General features: G+C 46.1%; 1 pseudogene; it reads right to left on the reverse strand.

Moving 5' to 3' along the window:
* Positions 1-2,950: 2,950 nt before the first annotated feature.
* LOC117354798 lies at positions 2,951-4,718 on the reverse strand (annotated as a pseudogene).
* Positions 4,719-17,248: the final 12,530 nt, after the last annotated feature.

The raw sequence follows: 17,248 nt of genomic DNA on the forward strand, positions 1-17,248 counted from the left end.
TGATGAAGTTCAAAGAAGCGTGGGATGAACACAGAGGATCTAGAATCAGAAAATAATAATAAATATTGATCTAAGGCCAGTACTGGGCAGACTTGCCTGGCCGTTTGGAGGAGGATGGGCTGGGGAGGGCATCAATGGCTGGGAGGGTTTAGATGGGCTGGAGTAGGTTTTGACAGAGATTTCGGCCGTTGGAACCCAAGCACAGTACCGGGTAGAGCTTTGGATTCTTGCTCAGAAATAGCTAAGAAGAAGAAATTTAAATTGAATCAGGTTAGGCAGACTGGATGGACCATTCGGGTCTTTATCTGCCGTCATCTACTATGTTACTATGTTACACAGGGTTGGCTTAACCTATGGACCAGGTGAGTCTCTGGCCCAATGCACAAATGCTAAAGGGTGCCAAACACCAGAGGCAGGGACATCACAGCCCATAAGTTAAGCGGAGATGTGGCTTGAATACTCTCCTCCCTCCTCCGATGCTGCTGCCCGGCCAGCTGCCATGAGGGGAGAGTGTTAGTACCAGTGTCAACATCAGCATCAGTGAAAGGAGGACCCCGCCGATGCTGCTGATTGATACGGCAACTGGTCTATGAAGCCGCATCTTGTCAGGACTGGGCAGTAGCATCAGAGGAGGGAGGATTGAACTGGCCTGGGGGAGTGGAGCATTGGGAGCCCTAAAAGAGAGTGAGTTCAGATCCAGGATGTGAACACCAAAACAGAAGTAGGTCCAGGCCACCATATCATTTTGAGCCTGCCCTGCTTAGACGTTTCAAAAATGCACTAATTCAGCTTCAAAACTAGTGCAACAAGAATTACAAAACTGATGTCAGTTTGCAACCTGTATTTGCATTACGTTTGGATAGTCTTTTTGTTTTTTTTTCCTTTGACAAGAGAACCTTTTCAGTAAAATTGACAAATACATAACGGAATAATACAGTAGCATTATTTTTCACAGAGGTAGCTTTTGCTAGTAAAGATTAACACACATGAAAAATAGAGCGCCAACTTTAATGTACCATCTTTAAACGATCTTAAAAAACTATCAACTCTAAAGGATCTACCCTGGATTTGATCCCTCCCTCGCTTTTAAAGCTTTTCTTTCCTATTTTTGACCCAGTTATACATAAATTGATCATTAATAGTCTTTAAACACACACATATATTCTTCTTTTTATTTCATTACAGGGTATTTTCAACGTACAAGTCAGACTGAAAACTATTATAATGTACATTCTGATCAGTGAGGTAGGCGTCTGAGGCAGTGGCGTACAGCATTGCCACACCGGGTACCTCCCCTGCCCCTCACTGCCTGAACACCCACCCTCCCTATGTACCTACATACCTCATGAAACATTCACTGGCATGAGCAGGATCGCACTATCCTCAGCTTCCTTCTGATGTCATGTCCTGGTCCCGCTACCAGGAAGTGATGTCAGAAGGGAGCCAGGGATGACCTAAGCAGCAACTTTAAAAACTATGATCAGGTTACCCCGTTACTTTAAAAATGAACCCGGGAGAAAGAGGAAGCCAGATTTCAGTGCTCCCAACAGGAACCCTTGATAAAGCCTTTCAGGCGAAACGGGTCCCGTCGGGTATTTTCATGTCATGGAGCAAGCAGATTGAATGGAATAAACTCCATATTATCCCCCCTTCTTTTCAATATCTTCTTGATGCCACTAATGACACTTAGTCAATCGGATTCTCCATATACGCCTACGTGGATGACATACCACTTTTGTATCCATTAGACGACGAGAGCCCTAATGACATAAAGAGGATTAACCAGAAGATTGAAAAAAATTAGTCAGTGGCTTAATGACAACATGCTGGCCCTAAACATATCTAAAATAAGAACCATGCTATTTCCATGGAAAGATGGACTGTCTATGATCTCTCCAATTCATCTTGGAGACACCCAATTGCAAATGGTCACTAATATTAAAATCTTAGGTGTTATCATTGACCAAAAGCTCTCCTTTCATGATCAGATCAGTGCAGTTGTCAAAAACTGCTTCTACAATCTCTGGTTGATTAGATCATTAGCAAAGTTCTTAGAACCAGTTTCATTAAACGTCCCGATTCATTCTTTAGTAATCACCAAGCTAGATTACTGTAATTTGCTTTACAAGATCATCACACAAAAAGAAATAAGAAGGCTTCAAATTATCCAAAATACGGGGCAGGAGTGTGGGAAGATCGCTCCTGCCGTGTGTCGCCATTAGTCCACCAGGTAAGGTCGGGGATGCAGGAGGGAGGCGAGGGTGGGTCAGAGTCAGCCTAAAAAATTATTCACAATTTTCCCTATTCGCAGGCCGGCTCTGCCCCTAACCCCTGTGAATATTGAGGGTCTGATGTATATTTTATTGGAGTTCTTTCCGTTTTCTTCCCTGATTGTGAAGTATGTCTAGTGTATTTTTGACTGTATTTGATCATGACTGTTAATTTTTCCTTTAAAAAAAAATGATATATCGCTTAGATAATTAATAAGCGTTCAAATCAAATTTTAAATAAAACTTGAAAACCTTCCAAAGTAGTAGACTAATAACAAGGAAAAGGATTCATGACAGACAAGACAAACTCTGCTCCTCCCGATCATTTGTTAGTCATTATTAATTTGCAAATGGCAATATTTGCCTGGCGTGCCATATGCTTTCTTTGATCTTTAATGTCAAGAGTTATGTAAGCAGCACATAAAAGTGTTCACTGTACAATCTAAATAAAAGTTGCTATCAAGAAGAAGGCTATTGTGACATTAATCCAAGTGTAAGAGATAAGTTTGAAAGGGCAAGCAATTTGCATATTTATCATCTAGGGTTTATGCTAGATATGGGATCAAAGAAAGTTTTGAATGCACCTGTGGAAATCTCATAGAGAAGAAGTGGAACTTTTTTTTTTTTTTTTTTTTAAGTGAAGTTTTTTTTTTTAAATTGATTTTGCACAGTAATCCACTTTATTCCTGCATCTTTTCAATGCTTTCCTCCTTATATTTGCCCTTCTCCTTGGCTTTGCGTTCTAAGATCTTCCTGCGATCCTTGTCCAGTTTAACTTGGTTATCACCACCTTACTGGGGTGAATACCAACATGGACCGCGGTACCATTGGCATTCAATGTAGATGCCATACTTTTTTCTGTATACTTGGACCACTTTGCCGATCTGCTGACCATTATAATGTCCTCGGACGACCTGGACTTCATCATCCTTTCGAATGGGCATAGAGCGGACACTGCATTTCTGTCTTAGCTCCTTAGATAAAGGGGAGGACATAATCTTCCTACGAACATGAGAAGGAGCATTGAAATGCCTTTTACGGTTCTTGCTGTGGTCAGAGGTAACAAATGGACTGAACTTTGTGGTGGCCACGCGCTCAGTGCGCTATGGCCGCCGGAAAAGAGGCCCGGAGCTCACGTCCCAAGTGGAACGTTTTTTTAACACAAAGAAAGAAAAACAAGTTTTTATGTGTGTGTGTGTGTGTATGTAAAAACCGGTGCTTTTGAAAGCTAATCGAAAATGCATTGAGTTAGTCCAATAAGAAGCGGCTCCCCCTCCTTGTTTCTTCCCCTCCCTCTTGTTTCTTCCCTTCCTCTTAAAAATTTTTTTTTTACTTCGATGCATTTTTCATATCCCCAGCGCCTCACGTAACAAGTCTGTATATGTCTCATCAGCTACTTATGTTATATTTAGTAAATGACCCCTTTTATTTTTAAAATTGTACCTTAATTTTAATATTGTAAACCGACCAGATACTTGTCGATGGTCGGTATATCAATCAAATATAGAATAAACTTAGAAAAAGAGTGAGATTCACCTAATGGGTCCTTAAGGCCCTTTGGTTTAATCCAGCTTCGCCTTCCTTATGTTCTAATGGAGAGTCACTGTCTGACAGAGGACCGGGCCATTCACATGCATACCTGTGGGATTTCTCATCGCAGAACTATGGCAGTGTGGGTAAATGAGCACACAATCTGAGTGTCAAAATTGTTATGCAACTTAAAAAAAGCTGCTTTATGTTAGGTTTTTGAATCTTTAGTTCAAACAGTGGCATTAACTCTGTATTAGTCATATCCTCTTGGCCGGTTACGATTGCAGTGCAAATTATCCGCAGAGAAAGGATCAAGACAACCAATTTCATCTGAACTCTGGCCATGTCCCAGAGATTAAATGCTTCCAGTTATTCAGTGACTAAGAAGACTTTAAAAACCCCAAATGAGAGCTCTGTAAATATGCACAGTCCTTTGGCTACAATGTAAACTGTGCTGGCAAAATTCCTGCTTCAGACCTGTATTACCAATACCAGAAGAATGTGCAAACTTTGGCGTCATGGTGAGTAAGAAAGGTCCCCTGAGGATTCATGTGCCTACATAGTTTCAGTCCATTCACTTTCCTTTAAACACACATACATATTCTTCTTTTTATTTCATTACAGGGTATTTTCAACGTACAAGTCAGACTGAAAACTATTATAATGTACATTCTGATCAGTGAGGTAGCTAGGGAGGTTGGCGCTTGGGGCAGTGGCGTACAGCATTGCCAACCGGGTACCTCCCCCGCCCCTCAATGCCTGAACACCCGCCCCCCTACGTACCTACATAACTCATGAAACATTCACCAGCATGAGCAGGATCGCACTATCCTCAGCTTCCTTCTGATGTCATGTCCTGGTCCCGCTACCAGGAAGTGATGTCAGAAGGGAGCCAGGGCTGACCTGAGCAGCAATCATGTTACCCCATTACTTTAAAGAAACGCTCACTGGCTCCCTATCCCACACCGTATCACCTTCAAAATTGCCCTCCTCACTTTCAAAACACTTAAATCTAGACAGCCAGCTTTTATTGATAAATTATTGATTCCTCACGTTTCCGCTAGAATTCTAAGATCTTCTCCTCAAAATCTACTTTTTGTCCCCTCCCTCAAAACTTTCCATACACGACGCACCACTTCATTCGCTGTTGCAGCACCCCAAATTTGGAACTCCCTCCCCGCCTATCTTAGAGAGGAATCAAACTGATAAATTTAAAGGAGCGTTAAAAAGCTTCCTTTATAACGATGCTTTTACTCTGTAACTCGGAATTCTTTCACAATTTCAGAAAAGGCAGCTCTGAACTAACTCTTTCCCTACCCTTTTGTGATGTCCTTAATTGTATTCTTTTCTGATAATATTGTATTTCACCATCTGTCTGTCCTCTTTTTTCCTGTTTGTCTGTCAGTCTTGTCCATGACTTGGCTTTTGTTAATTATTTTAATTTTGTTCCCCTCATTTTAATTGTACTGTACATCGCCTAGAATGTTGATAGGCGATTAATCAAATTTTTAATAACACCTTGAAAACTTGTATTTAAAGAGGAATGTGGGGGAGCAGAGAGGAGGAAAGGTGTGGAGAGTGTGGCGCAGTGGTTGAAGCTATAGCCTCCGCACCCTGAGGTTGTGAGTTCAAACCCACGTTACTTCTTGTGACCCTGGGCAAGTCACTTAATCCCCCCATTGCCCCAGGTATATTAGATAGATTGTGAGCCCACCAGGATAGACAGGAAAAAATGCTTGAGTACCTGAATAAATTCATGTAAACCGTTCTGAGCTCCCCTGGGAAAACAATATAGAAAATTGAATAAGTAAACAGTATGAAAAGCTTCAGTCTCTGATAACCAGAACTAGTATTGTGACATCATAAAGCTTCATTCCACCAATGCCTAAGAGCCAACCTCATCTGTGATGTAACAATGACTTGCTTGTCCTATACTTGGCTCACTTTTACTACATTTTGATTTCTAGAGTGGTGCAGTGGTTAAAGCTACTCTGAGGTTGTGGGTTCAAACCCACGCTGCTCTTTGTGACCCTGGGCAAGTCACTTAATCCCCCCATTGCCCCAGGTTACATAGATTGTGAGCCCACCAGGACAGACAGGGAAAAATGCTTGAGTACCTGAATAAATTCATGTAAACCGTTCTGAGCTCCTCTGGGAGAACAATTTAGAAAATTTGAATAAATAAATGCTGGCATCCTCATGAAGACAGTGCCTGGGGCAGTCTGACTCCCCCCCCCCTTCCATACTATGCCACTGATCCTGATAAAGATCAGCTTGTGAACCACAGTGTATAGGCAGTATTTTTATAAAGTTTTTTTGGCGTGCAAAGCCAATTTTACTCACAGAAAACGTCTTTCATAAAATTGTGCAGTCGCATATGCACATAAAGACCCTGATTCTGTAAAAGGTGCGTACACTTAGAGACCGATCGGTGGCACTTTTCCAAATCTAGGCATCTAACAATTGGCTTAATTGGCACTGATAATTGAAAGCACCATTAAAAACCGGATCAAAAAATTAATTTGCCAGTAAGTGCTTAACTCAGCAGACGGCTACTACTTAGATGTGGACGTCTACACTGAGGCACCTATCAGCAAGTTGGAATGGTTTAAGGTAGATTTGGGCATGGATTCAGTTAGTTACTGGTAGGCGTCTAACTTGGGTGCTGTAGTAGGTTCTGTTTGCCGAGGCGCCTGCCGAGTTAGACGCATTTTATGGAATCTGGCCTAAAATGTTCCTGCAGGGTGAATTCCAAAGGTGCAACAGCTGGGAAGGCTCGTTAGGATAAGAAACTATGGCACCCTTTTACTAAAGGGTGTTAAGACCTAACATTTGCACAGCATGTGAAAAACCATCTACTGTAAAACTGCTACTACTAATCATTTCTACTAAGATGTAAGCAGTCTTGTACACATTATGGGCAGGTACTTTCTCTGTCTCTAATGGGCTCATAATTAGGGTTAACAGACGTCTGGATTTCCTCGGACATGTCTTCCTTTTGAGGACATGTCTGGGGGTCCGGACAGCTTTTCAAAACCCGTCTTCGCATCGTATCCATGTACGCCTGGATGACTTCCTACATGAAGCACCTGTAATCACTGTATTGATATTGAAACATAAGCCCCTGTAATCACTGTATTGATATTGAAACCCTTTTGGACTGGCATATAAGTGGCTGCTGCATCCATAAGAGCTATAGGGATGGTAGATAAGTGGGTATAGGGGATTCTGGAGGTGATTTGGGGGGCTCACCATCACCTATAAGGGAGCTGTAGTGAGGGGAAGCCATGGCACCTGTTTGTGAAGTTCACAGCAGTGCCCTGTAAGATACCCCTGTAAGGTCACTCACTTTGCATGCCCCTCCCACGTCCAACAGGGCTTATTCTAGATGTTTTTGACTTGGATGGACATTTGGCCGAAAATGGACTAAAAAGATAGACATTTTAGATCACATCTACAGGACGTATAATTTGGAAGATTTTCAAAAGTCAAAAGACGTTGGACGTCTCTTTCGAAAATGGTACTTAGGCTTTTTGACTTTGGACGACTTGCAAAATGGACGTAAACGGACTTAGACATCCCTTTCGATTATGCCCCTCCACATGTCTTTACTGATTTTAATCTAAAAATGCAACACGTTTCACGCTGGAGTAATTTTTTTACATCGGTCACCTCCCCTGCTATGTTTCTGTTCAGTGTCAATACACATACATTTAAGATCAGTGAAACTGTGGTTGAAAGCTATACAATGCTCAATTAAAGGTTCACTACTTTTCTTCCATTTCAGATTAGATTGATGCTCACACATCCTGATCCTAAATGGGCGAATGGATTTGCCCACATAGATTTTGACACAAGGGCAAAAAAATGACATAAATAATATATTCAGATTTGCAAGTCAAGAAACGTCGAATAGTATACTCTTCGGACCTGTTGAGCACGCACGGAGAGCTCGCTCTCTGAGGTTGCGGGGGGCGGCGATCTGATGTCAGGACTCAAGGTGGCATCAAGCCCAGGGAGATCAACCGCTGCGTCACTCCTCGCTGGTGTCTCCTGCAGACGAGTTCCTGACAGCTCCGTTTCCCTCTGTTGTCGTTGCTGGAATTCATCAATAGTGCCGATCGGGGGAACAGCATGGCGTCGGGAGGCATTACCGACACTTCTACCCCTCCATTTCGGCATAGTTAGAACAAATTCAGTCACAGGTAGGATCCACAGTGTCTATCTCAACAGTAAGATGTAGCGGCCATCTTGGCGCATTAGATCATGTACTCTTTATTATCAAATGGGTTGATGAACATTTTCCCTTGGCTTGTAATAGAACATATGCTGCAGGACCCACATTTGAAAAAGCCCAATGGCAGCGAATGCTTTCCTTCAGGGAAATTCATTCTATATGCTGCTGGACTGAGAACGTCTTTAAGATTTTTCTCCCAAGAAAACACCATCCTTAGCTGCACATCTTTAAACAATGGGTTTGTCTGTATAATCTTCCAATTATTGTTTATGATGTTTGCTGGAACATTGCCCAATGCTGTAAACCTCATGACACAGGTCTGGACGCTTTCATCGTTTGTTATTTTCTTTATTGTCCGCATCTAATAATAAATCTCTGTTATAGTATTTAGCCCTCATCAATGCTCGACGTAATACTGGGCCCGGATATCCTCTATTGATTAATTTAGAGAATAAAATTTTGACTGAACTTTAAATTTATGTTTAGTAGAGCAATTCTTTTTTAAATGCAAAAACTGGTAAAATGGAAGATTGTCTCTTAATTTGCCTTGATGACAGCTTTTGTAGTCTAAAAAAGTGTTTCTGTCAGTTGGTATAGTCGGCAGATCAGTTTCAAAATGATTCGTAATCTGTACGATCTTTAAATCTAAAAAAACAATCATAGAACTAGAAAAGTTCATCGTGAATTTTAAACTTTCATTACATGAATTTAACCAGGACTTAAATTGAAAAAGTTCATCTTCAGTTCCCTTCTCGAGAACCAAAACATTGTCAATGAAGCAATACCACCTGTGGATTTTATCTGAAAAAGGTGAGCATAAGAACATAAGAATTGCCGCTGCTGGGTCAGACCAGTGGTCCATCGTGCCAAGTAGTCCGCTCACGTGGTGGCCCTTAGGTCAAAGACCAGTGCCCTAACTGAGACAAGCCTTACCTGCGTACGTTCTGGTTCAGCAGGAACTTGTCTAACTTTGTCTTGAATCCCTGGAGGGTGTTTTCCCCTATAACAGCCTCCAGAGAGCGTTCCAGTTTTTTACTACTCTCTGGGTGAAGAAGAACTTCCTTACATTTGTACGGAATCTATCCCCTTCTAACTTTAGAGATTGCCCTCTCGTTCTCTCTACCTTGGAGAGGGTAAACAACCTGTCTTTATCTACTAAGTCTATTCACTTCATTATCTTGAATGTTTCGATCATGTCCCCTCTCAGTCTCCTCTTTTCAAGGGTGAAGAGGCCCAGTTTCTCTAATCTCTCACTGTACGGCAACTCCTCCAGCCCCTTAACCATTTTAGTCGCTCTTCTCTGGACCCTTTCGAGTAGTACTGTGTCCTTCTTTATGTACAACCAGTGCTGGACGCAGTATTCCAGGTGAGGGCATACCATGGCCCAGTACAGCGGCATGATAACCTTCTCTGATCTATTCGTGATCCCCTTCTTAATCTTTCCCAGCATTCTGTTCGCCCTTTTGTCGCTGCCGCGCATTGCGCAAACGGCTTCATTTACTTGTCGATCAGTACTCCCAAGTCTCTTTCCTGAGGGGTCTCTCCAACTACTGCACCGGACATCCTGTATTCGTGTATAAGTTTTTTGTTACCAACATGCATCACTTTACACTAATCCACGTCATGTGCCAAGTCGTGGCCCATTTTTCGAGTGTGTTTATGTTACTTTGCAGGTTTTTGCAATCCTCCTGCGTCCGAGCATTCTACCCAACTTGTTTCAAAACTTGACATGTACAAATTAGCACCAGACGGCGCAAATGTAGCGCCCATAGCAACGCCTGTTTTCTGTTGGTGAAAAATGTCATTGTGTAGAAAAAAATTATTTTTCATTGTTAAATGTTCCAAAGAAAGCAGAAAATTTGTAGGTATAATATGTGGTTTTTCTCTTTCATCTAGAATATGCTTAATCACATCTAAAGCCTCATCTAATCTAATCTTCTATTTTTGTGTTGCACATAACTAAGCAGGCTCAAGGCGACTTACAAAGAGAAGTGAGAGGAGCGGAGAGGCAAGGGAGAGAAGGGGGGAACATTTGGGCAGGGGAAGATCTGAGATGTTCAGGTGTCAAAGAGGTAGGTTTTCATTTTTTTTCCAGAATGTGGTGTAGTTGGGTTCCATTCGGGTCGTTTCAGTGAGGTCATTCCAGGTTTTCATCCCCATGGAGTGAAAACTTTGCTTGTATAGGATATTCTTTGTTGAAGGAAGGTTTAGTCATACCCTTTTAAGAGTTCTGTGGGAGGTAGTCCATGCCTTTGAGAAGAGCTGGATAAGTGGAGCTGCTGAGTTTCCATGAATTATTTGGTATATGATGAATAAAGTTTTAAATTTTATTCGAGATGGGATGGATAACCAGTATAGTTGCTTGATGAAGGCTGATATCAAGTTGTATAAAGAGAGGCCACATCAAATGTCATTTATAAAAAGGGATAATCCTCTTCTTTGATGTCAGATAATTTGTTGAGCACATCAGTGGTATCTCGTGTATAAGATTTCATTTTTGTTGCCTCATCAAGTAAAATTTGATCTAAGAAGACAGACAAGAGCTCCGGTAAAGAGTCTCTGGAAGACATAGTAGGTCTACCTGGCGGACCATGTGCATTTTTGTGCACTTTAGGCAAGGTGTGCAATACTGGAGTTGTCGGCCATTGTTTGTTAAAAAATTTATGATCTTTCTGAGTAAGCAACCTTGTAGCCCGGCCTTCATTGGTTAATTTCAATATTATCCTCTGAAGTCTAGAAGTGAGGTTCAATGATAATTTCTCATAAACATCAACATTTTCAAGTTGCTGGCAAATCTCCGCATGATACTTTTCCTTGCTGAGCACAATGCAATAGGTAAATTATGTTGAAATTTCACATTCTTTGAATCCCAATCTGATATGTCCCTGTTTGAAGGCATTAGTGACTGGATCAATAGAGACTATCAGCTGTTCATGACATCACACTCTGAGAGCATAATTGCGCATGCTCCAGCATTGTTGTTCACCAGCGCCATTTTTTTATTTACGAACTGGTCAAGCTTAATGTAATAAGTACGACAGTACCGTATTTTCACGTAGATAACGCGCACCCGTGTAAAACGCGCACACGGGTATAGCGCGCGAAAAACACAAATTTATGTACAGAAATTTTTTTATACAGCGCACACCCGTATACCGCGCATGCTGCCCAACTCTCCCGTCGCCGCCTGACTCTCCTTTCGCCCGTCCCGACTCTCCTCTGGCCACCCTGACTCTCCTTTCGCCCGCCCCGACTTTCCTCTCCCCCTTGAAGTCCTGTCCCCCACCCTGAAAGCCTGATGCCCCCCCCGACGTCCGATTCACCCCCCCCCGCAGGACCGCTCGCACCCCCACCCCGAAGGACCGCTCGCACGCACCCGCACCCCCACCCCGAAGGACCGCTCGCACGCACTCCCACCCGCACCCCCACCCTGAAGGACCGCTCGCACCCCCACAGGCTCCCGCCCCCCCCCCCATCATGTAGAAGCTCCTACCGGTGTCCTGCTGCTTCTTCTTGGCGGTCCCGACTCCCCGACACGATCGGGGCAAGAGGGAGCTCAAGCCCTCTTGCCCCAGCCAACCACGGCACCCCCGACACGATTGGGGTAAGAGGGAGCTCAAGCCCTCTTGCCCCAGCCAACCGCGGCACCCCGACACAATCGGGGCAAGAGGGAGCTCAAGCCCTCTTGCCCCCCCGACTCCCCGATACGATCGGGGCAAGAGGGAACTCAAGCCCTCTTGCCCCAGCCAACCGCGGCACCCCCGACATGATCGGGGCAAGAGGGAGCTCAAGCCCTCTTGCCCCCCCGACTCCCCGACACGATCGGGGCAAAAGGGAGCCCAAGCCCTCTTGCCCTGCCGACTCCCCAACTCCCCAACAATATTGGGCCAGGAGGGAGCCCAAGTCCTCCTGGCCCTGGCGACCACCCCCCGCTAGTTGTTCGGGCCATGAGGGAGCCCAAACCATCCTGGCCACGCGACCCCCTACCCCCACCCCGCACTATATTACGGGCAGGAGGGATCCCAGGCCCTCCTGCCCTCGATGCAAACCCCCCTACCAACGACCGCCCCCCCCAAGAACCTCCGACCGCCCCCCAGCCAACCCACGACCCCCCTGGCCGCCCCCCACGACACCCCCACCCCCCTTCCCCGTACCTTTGTGTAGTTGGCCGGACAGACGGGAGCCAAACCCGCCTGTCAGGCACTACTGGTGGGGCCTAAGGCGCCTGGGCCAATCAGAATAGGCCCGGGAGCCTTAGGTCCCTCCTGGGGGCGGGGCCTTGGGCACATGGTCGGGTTGGGCCCATGTGCCTCAGGCCCCGCCCCCAGGTGTGACCTAAGGCTCCCGGGCCTATGCTGATTGGCCCAGGCGCCTTAGGCCCCACCAGTAGGCGGAGCTTTGGGACGGATGGGCCAATCCGGCCTCATTCCGTCGTTGGCTGCCTGCCGGACAGGCGGGTTTGGCTCCCTTCTGTCCGGCCAACTACACAAAGGTACGGGGAAGGGGGTGGGGAGTGTCGTGGGGGTCGGCCAGGGGGGTCACGGGTCGGCTGGGGGGGGCGGTTGGAGATTCTTGGGGGGGCGGTCGTTGGGGGGAGGGGGGTTTGCGTCGAGGGCAGGAGGGCCTGAGATCCCTCCTGCCAGTAATGTAGTGCGGGGTGGGGGTAGGGGGTCGCCGTGGCCAGGAGGGTTTGGGCTCCCTCCTGGCCTGAACAACTAGTGGGGGGGTCGCCAGGGCCAGGAGGACTTGGGCTCCCTCCTGGCCCGATATTGTTGGTGAGTTGGGGAGTCGGCGGGGCAAGAGGGCTTGGGCTCCCTTTTGCCCCGATCGTGTCGGGGAGTCGGGGGGGGGGGCGAGAGGGCTTGAGCTCCCTCTTGCCCCGATCGTGTCAGGGGTGCCGCGGTTGGCTGGGGCAAGAGGGCTTGAGCTCCCTCTTGCCCCGATCGTGTCGGGTGTCGGGACCGCCAAGAGAAAGCAGCAGGACACCGGTAGGAGCTTCTACATGATGGGGGGGGGGGTCGGGAGGCTGTGGGGGTGCGAGCGGTCTTTCAGGGTGGGGGTGCGGGTGCGGGTGGGAGTGCGTGCGAGCGGTCCTTTGGGGTGGGGGTGCGGGTGCGTGCGAGCGGTCCTTTGGGGTGGGGGTGCGAGCGGTCCGTCGGGGGGGGGAACTATGTAAAAAAAAATTAGTACAACGCGCTCACGCGTATAACGTGCGAGGGTATGCGCGGTACGTAAAAACCACGTATAACGCGCGCGTTATATGCGAGAAAATACGGTACTCCCCTGAAATTGTGAATTTCTAAAAACCGTGAATACGGTTTTTAGGCAGGGGAGACAGGAGAGTGCAGCTGGAGAGGCAGCAGAGGGCAGCTGGAGCGCCAGCGAGTGAAGGAAATCACTCGCTGTATGCTCTGACCGCCTCTTCTGGTACTAAACTCGGGCCTCACCAATCAGGAGCTGCTTTGGCACACAGCTCCTGATTGGCAAGGCCCGACTTTAGTACAGGAAGAGGCAGTCGGAGCATACAGCTAGTGATTTCCTTCACTCACTGGCGCTCCAGCTGCCCTCTCCTGCCCGGTCATTCGTGGTTGGAAAATACCGCGAATGACCGGGACCTTGAACCGCCGACTGCGAATTTGTGGGGGAGCACTGTATTTTGTTTTAATCTACTTTTAACAGCCAGTGTCGATATTGATTTAGATGCATCTTATCTTTTTGCAGTATTTAATTCAGACCCCTGAGGAAGCCAAGACAATTGGTGAAACGGGTCCCGTCGGGCCGAATCAGAACCTGATCAGAACACAGATAAGTGCAATTTTTGCTGATCATTTATAATGATTGTCTTTGAAAATTAAAGAATTATAGAGAAATAATGAAAACAGAAAAATAAAAATAAAAAATATATTGTATAGTCGATTAGTCTGAGAGGTTTTTGGACCAATGAAAGAAAACCTGTTCCTGCATTCGCTATTATGTAAGTTCATACTTGTCAAATAGCTCACCATCTGAGGTCCTTTTCCTCTCTTTTTCACACTATTTGTGTATATGAAACCTGCCTGTACATTGTCTAGAGAGACAGTGCCAGGCAGTCACAATGCATCTGTCATGGCTTCACCTTTTGAACGCTCTGAGTTTCAGTTGCAGCAGTTTCCCACTCTGGGGATAGGCCGTAGTCTTTTAAAATGGCTTTCTGTTTTTTTCTGCCTGGTCAGTTTCAACAAGCACGCATAGGTAATGATGTTTCTTCGTGGGTTGCACTAACCACTGGTGCCTCTCAGGAGTCCTCACTGTCTGCTTTACTTTTTAATCTGGAGGTACAGTCAGTTTGTCATCTAATGATAAGGCCTGGAGTAGAGAATGACACGGTGACAAAATTCATCACCGTTCCGTCCCCGCGGATAACCGCGGGAAATAATCCCATGTCATTTTTTAGTGTCTATTTCAGCCTCAGTCCTTCTACACCAGCATTCTTCAAAGCAAAGCTTGAGGGTCAGTGGTTGTGGCCATTCATACTCTGATTCTTATGGGAGCCAAGGATAATGAAGCCATTGTGACATCACTGATGTGATTGGCTCTTAGGCACTTGTGGAATAAGGCATTATGACATCACAATATCTGCTCTGGATACCAGAGACTGTCATTCTTTAGTGTCTATCTCAACCTCAGTCCTTCTACACCAGCATTCTTCAAAGCAAAGCTTGAGGGTCTATGGTTGTGGCCGTTCATACTCTGATTTTTCCCTCTCTCCTTAAAGAATGACATGAAGATGGTTTACCGCGGTTATCCACGGGGACGGGGACGGTGATGAATTTTGTCACCATGTCATTCTCTAGCCTGGAGTGATGTACCATGTTTACGTTCATGCCAAATGAATCGTTGGTTTGTTATGCCATGTAATTTGTGTCCTTACATTTAAAGATGATCAAAAAGGAGATGTTTGCTTCTAGATTGTGCTAAAATATGCAGAATAGTGAAATTATGCTTTTTCGTAGTTCTTCCACATTGTAAAGTCAATCTCCTTTCCCTATCGAGGGATATTCCATTCCTTTCATTAATTAACTCAAAAATGTATGCGTCAATGCTGAGCTCATCGTGGTAGGTATTTTTGAAGACACTGATCACTGTTGTTAGATTTAGACTGGGATATTCGATGCCAGGCCACGCCCAGGCACCAGCACTGAATATCCAGGCTAATTCGCAATGTGGAATCTGACATGCTTCTGTGAGTTTTCGACAGTATTCAACCATAAAATACCTATGAAGGACCCAGCTGAATATAAACTGTGACCAGCATAAGTACAAGCAAGTTCTTTCGCCCACTAAAATCCCAACCTCCCCCCTCCCCCTCCAAACCCAGTAGGCCTCCGACCAGGACTCCTACCCCTTCCCACCTCCATAGGCCCCCTAGGCCTATCTTTTTATCCATTTTTACCACTCTTGCATATAGTGCAGAGGCCTATTTGCAAGAATAATGCCCACTGATTCCTTCCCATCATGGCTTGTTTCTCAAAATGGCTACTATGGCCTCCACGGTTTGATCATTTCTAATTTGTACTAGTGCAATGGACTGTTGTGGGGTCTTCCATATCAACTTTTAGACCAATGCAAATCATTCAAAATGTAGCAGCAAGAATATTAATGGGAGCTAATTGATTTTTTTTTTTCTGTTACACCATTTTTGCGAGCCCCTAACTGACTGGCCATTGCTTATTACATAAAATGTGAAATCCTGTCTCTGGGCCTAAGGCTTTGTATCATTCATCATGCACACAAAGCTGTTGACTCACTGTTAAAGCTGTAGCAGCCCTGAGAGCATTGAGATCAGAGAGCAGATGTCTTTTAAATGTGCCTGATTACCAATATGTTCAACTATGTGAGACGGGCCCCCTTCATTGGAATGCTTTACCAGCAGATCTGCGTTTATTAACAGATGCTCTGACGCCCATAGGAATGAATGGGCATTGGAGCATTTGCCGCACGACACTCGGCTGTGTGGCTTAGTAAAAGGGGCCGTATATTTTACTTGAATTTGGATTATGTGTACTACGTTGGAATCCCATTGACCTCATATATTCAAATGAACCCTGAATATACTAATTTATCACTCATTTTGGTGCCTCAAATGTTAGACCTGGCAGACGCAGGGAGTTGTGGCAAAGCCCTGCAATGACTGCGTCTGCCGGGCCCACCCCCTCCGACGTAACTTACTTCTTCAGGAGCAGAGCCAGCAGATGAGTCATCGCGGGACCTTCCTGCACCTCATTGCGGCTGCCGACTCTGCTGCAGAGAAAGTAAGTCAGAGGTAACGTGACCATTTATTTTTTTCATCAAAAGGGGACATCTATTAATTGACTGTGTATCCTTTCTTTCATTTCTTTCTTTCTGCACTCAGGCCCAACAATTGTCCCTTTCTATTCCCTCCCTCCTTCCTTCCCTCCCATGTCCTTGGTGCCCCCAGTGCCTCCTTCCCATGTCCTTAGTGCCCCCAGTGCCTTCGTCCTGTGTCCTTAGTGCCCCCAGTGCCTCCGGCCTGTGTCCATAGTGCCCCCAGTGCCCCTGTCCTATGTCCTTAGTGCCCTCAGTGCCTCCGTCTTGTGTCCTTAGTGCCCCCAGTGCCTCCTTCCTGTGTCCATAGTGCCCCCAGTGCCTCCTTCCTGTGTCCATAGTGCCCCCAGTGCCTCCGTCCTGTGTCCATAGTGCCCCCAGTGCCTCCTTCCCATGTCCTTAGTGCCCCCAGTGCCTCCTTATGTCCCCCACTGCCTTCTAGATTTTGTCTACCCCCAAAGCCTGCCTGCCTGCCTGCCTGCCTGCCTATCTCCCTCCCTCCCTGCCGCGCTAAAGCCAGCCAGCTTGCCTGCCTACATCCATCCCTCCCTGCCATGGAAAAAAAAAGCGCCTCTCTCCTTCCTTTCCCCTGGCCGCGCCTACAATCTTACCTCCCCGCTGCTGCTGCTAATCACCAACAAGAAGTATTCTTTCCGACGTCAATTTTGATGTCGGAGAGGACGTTCCGGGCCAGCCAATCCATGCCTGGCTGGCCCGGAACGTCCTCTCCGACATCAGAATTGACGTCGGAAAGAAGAATTCTTGTCGGTGATTAGCAGCAGCAGCGGGGAGGTAAGATTGCAGGCGCGGACCGGGGGAAAGGAAGGGCAGGAGGACCCGGACCTGGCTGGCTATGCACCACCCTCTCAAGCCGTGCACCCGGGGC

The sequence above is a fragment of the Geotrypetes seraphini genome, chromosome 2, assembly GCF_902459505.1.
Source record: "Geotrypetes seraphini chromosome 2, aGeoSer1.1, whole genome shotgun sequence".
Classification (NCBI taxonomy): domain Eukaryota; kingdom Metazoa; phylum Chordata; class Amphibia; order Gymnophiona; family Dermophiidae; genus Geotrypetes; species Geotrypetes seraphini.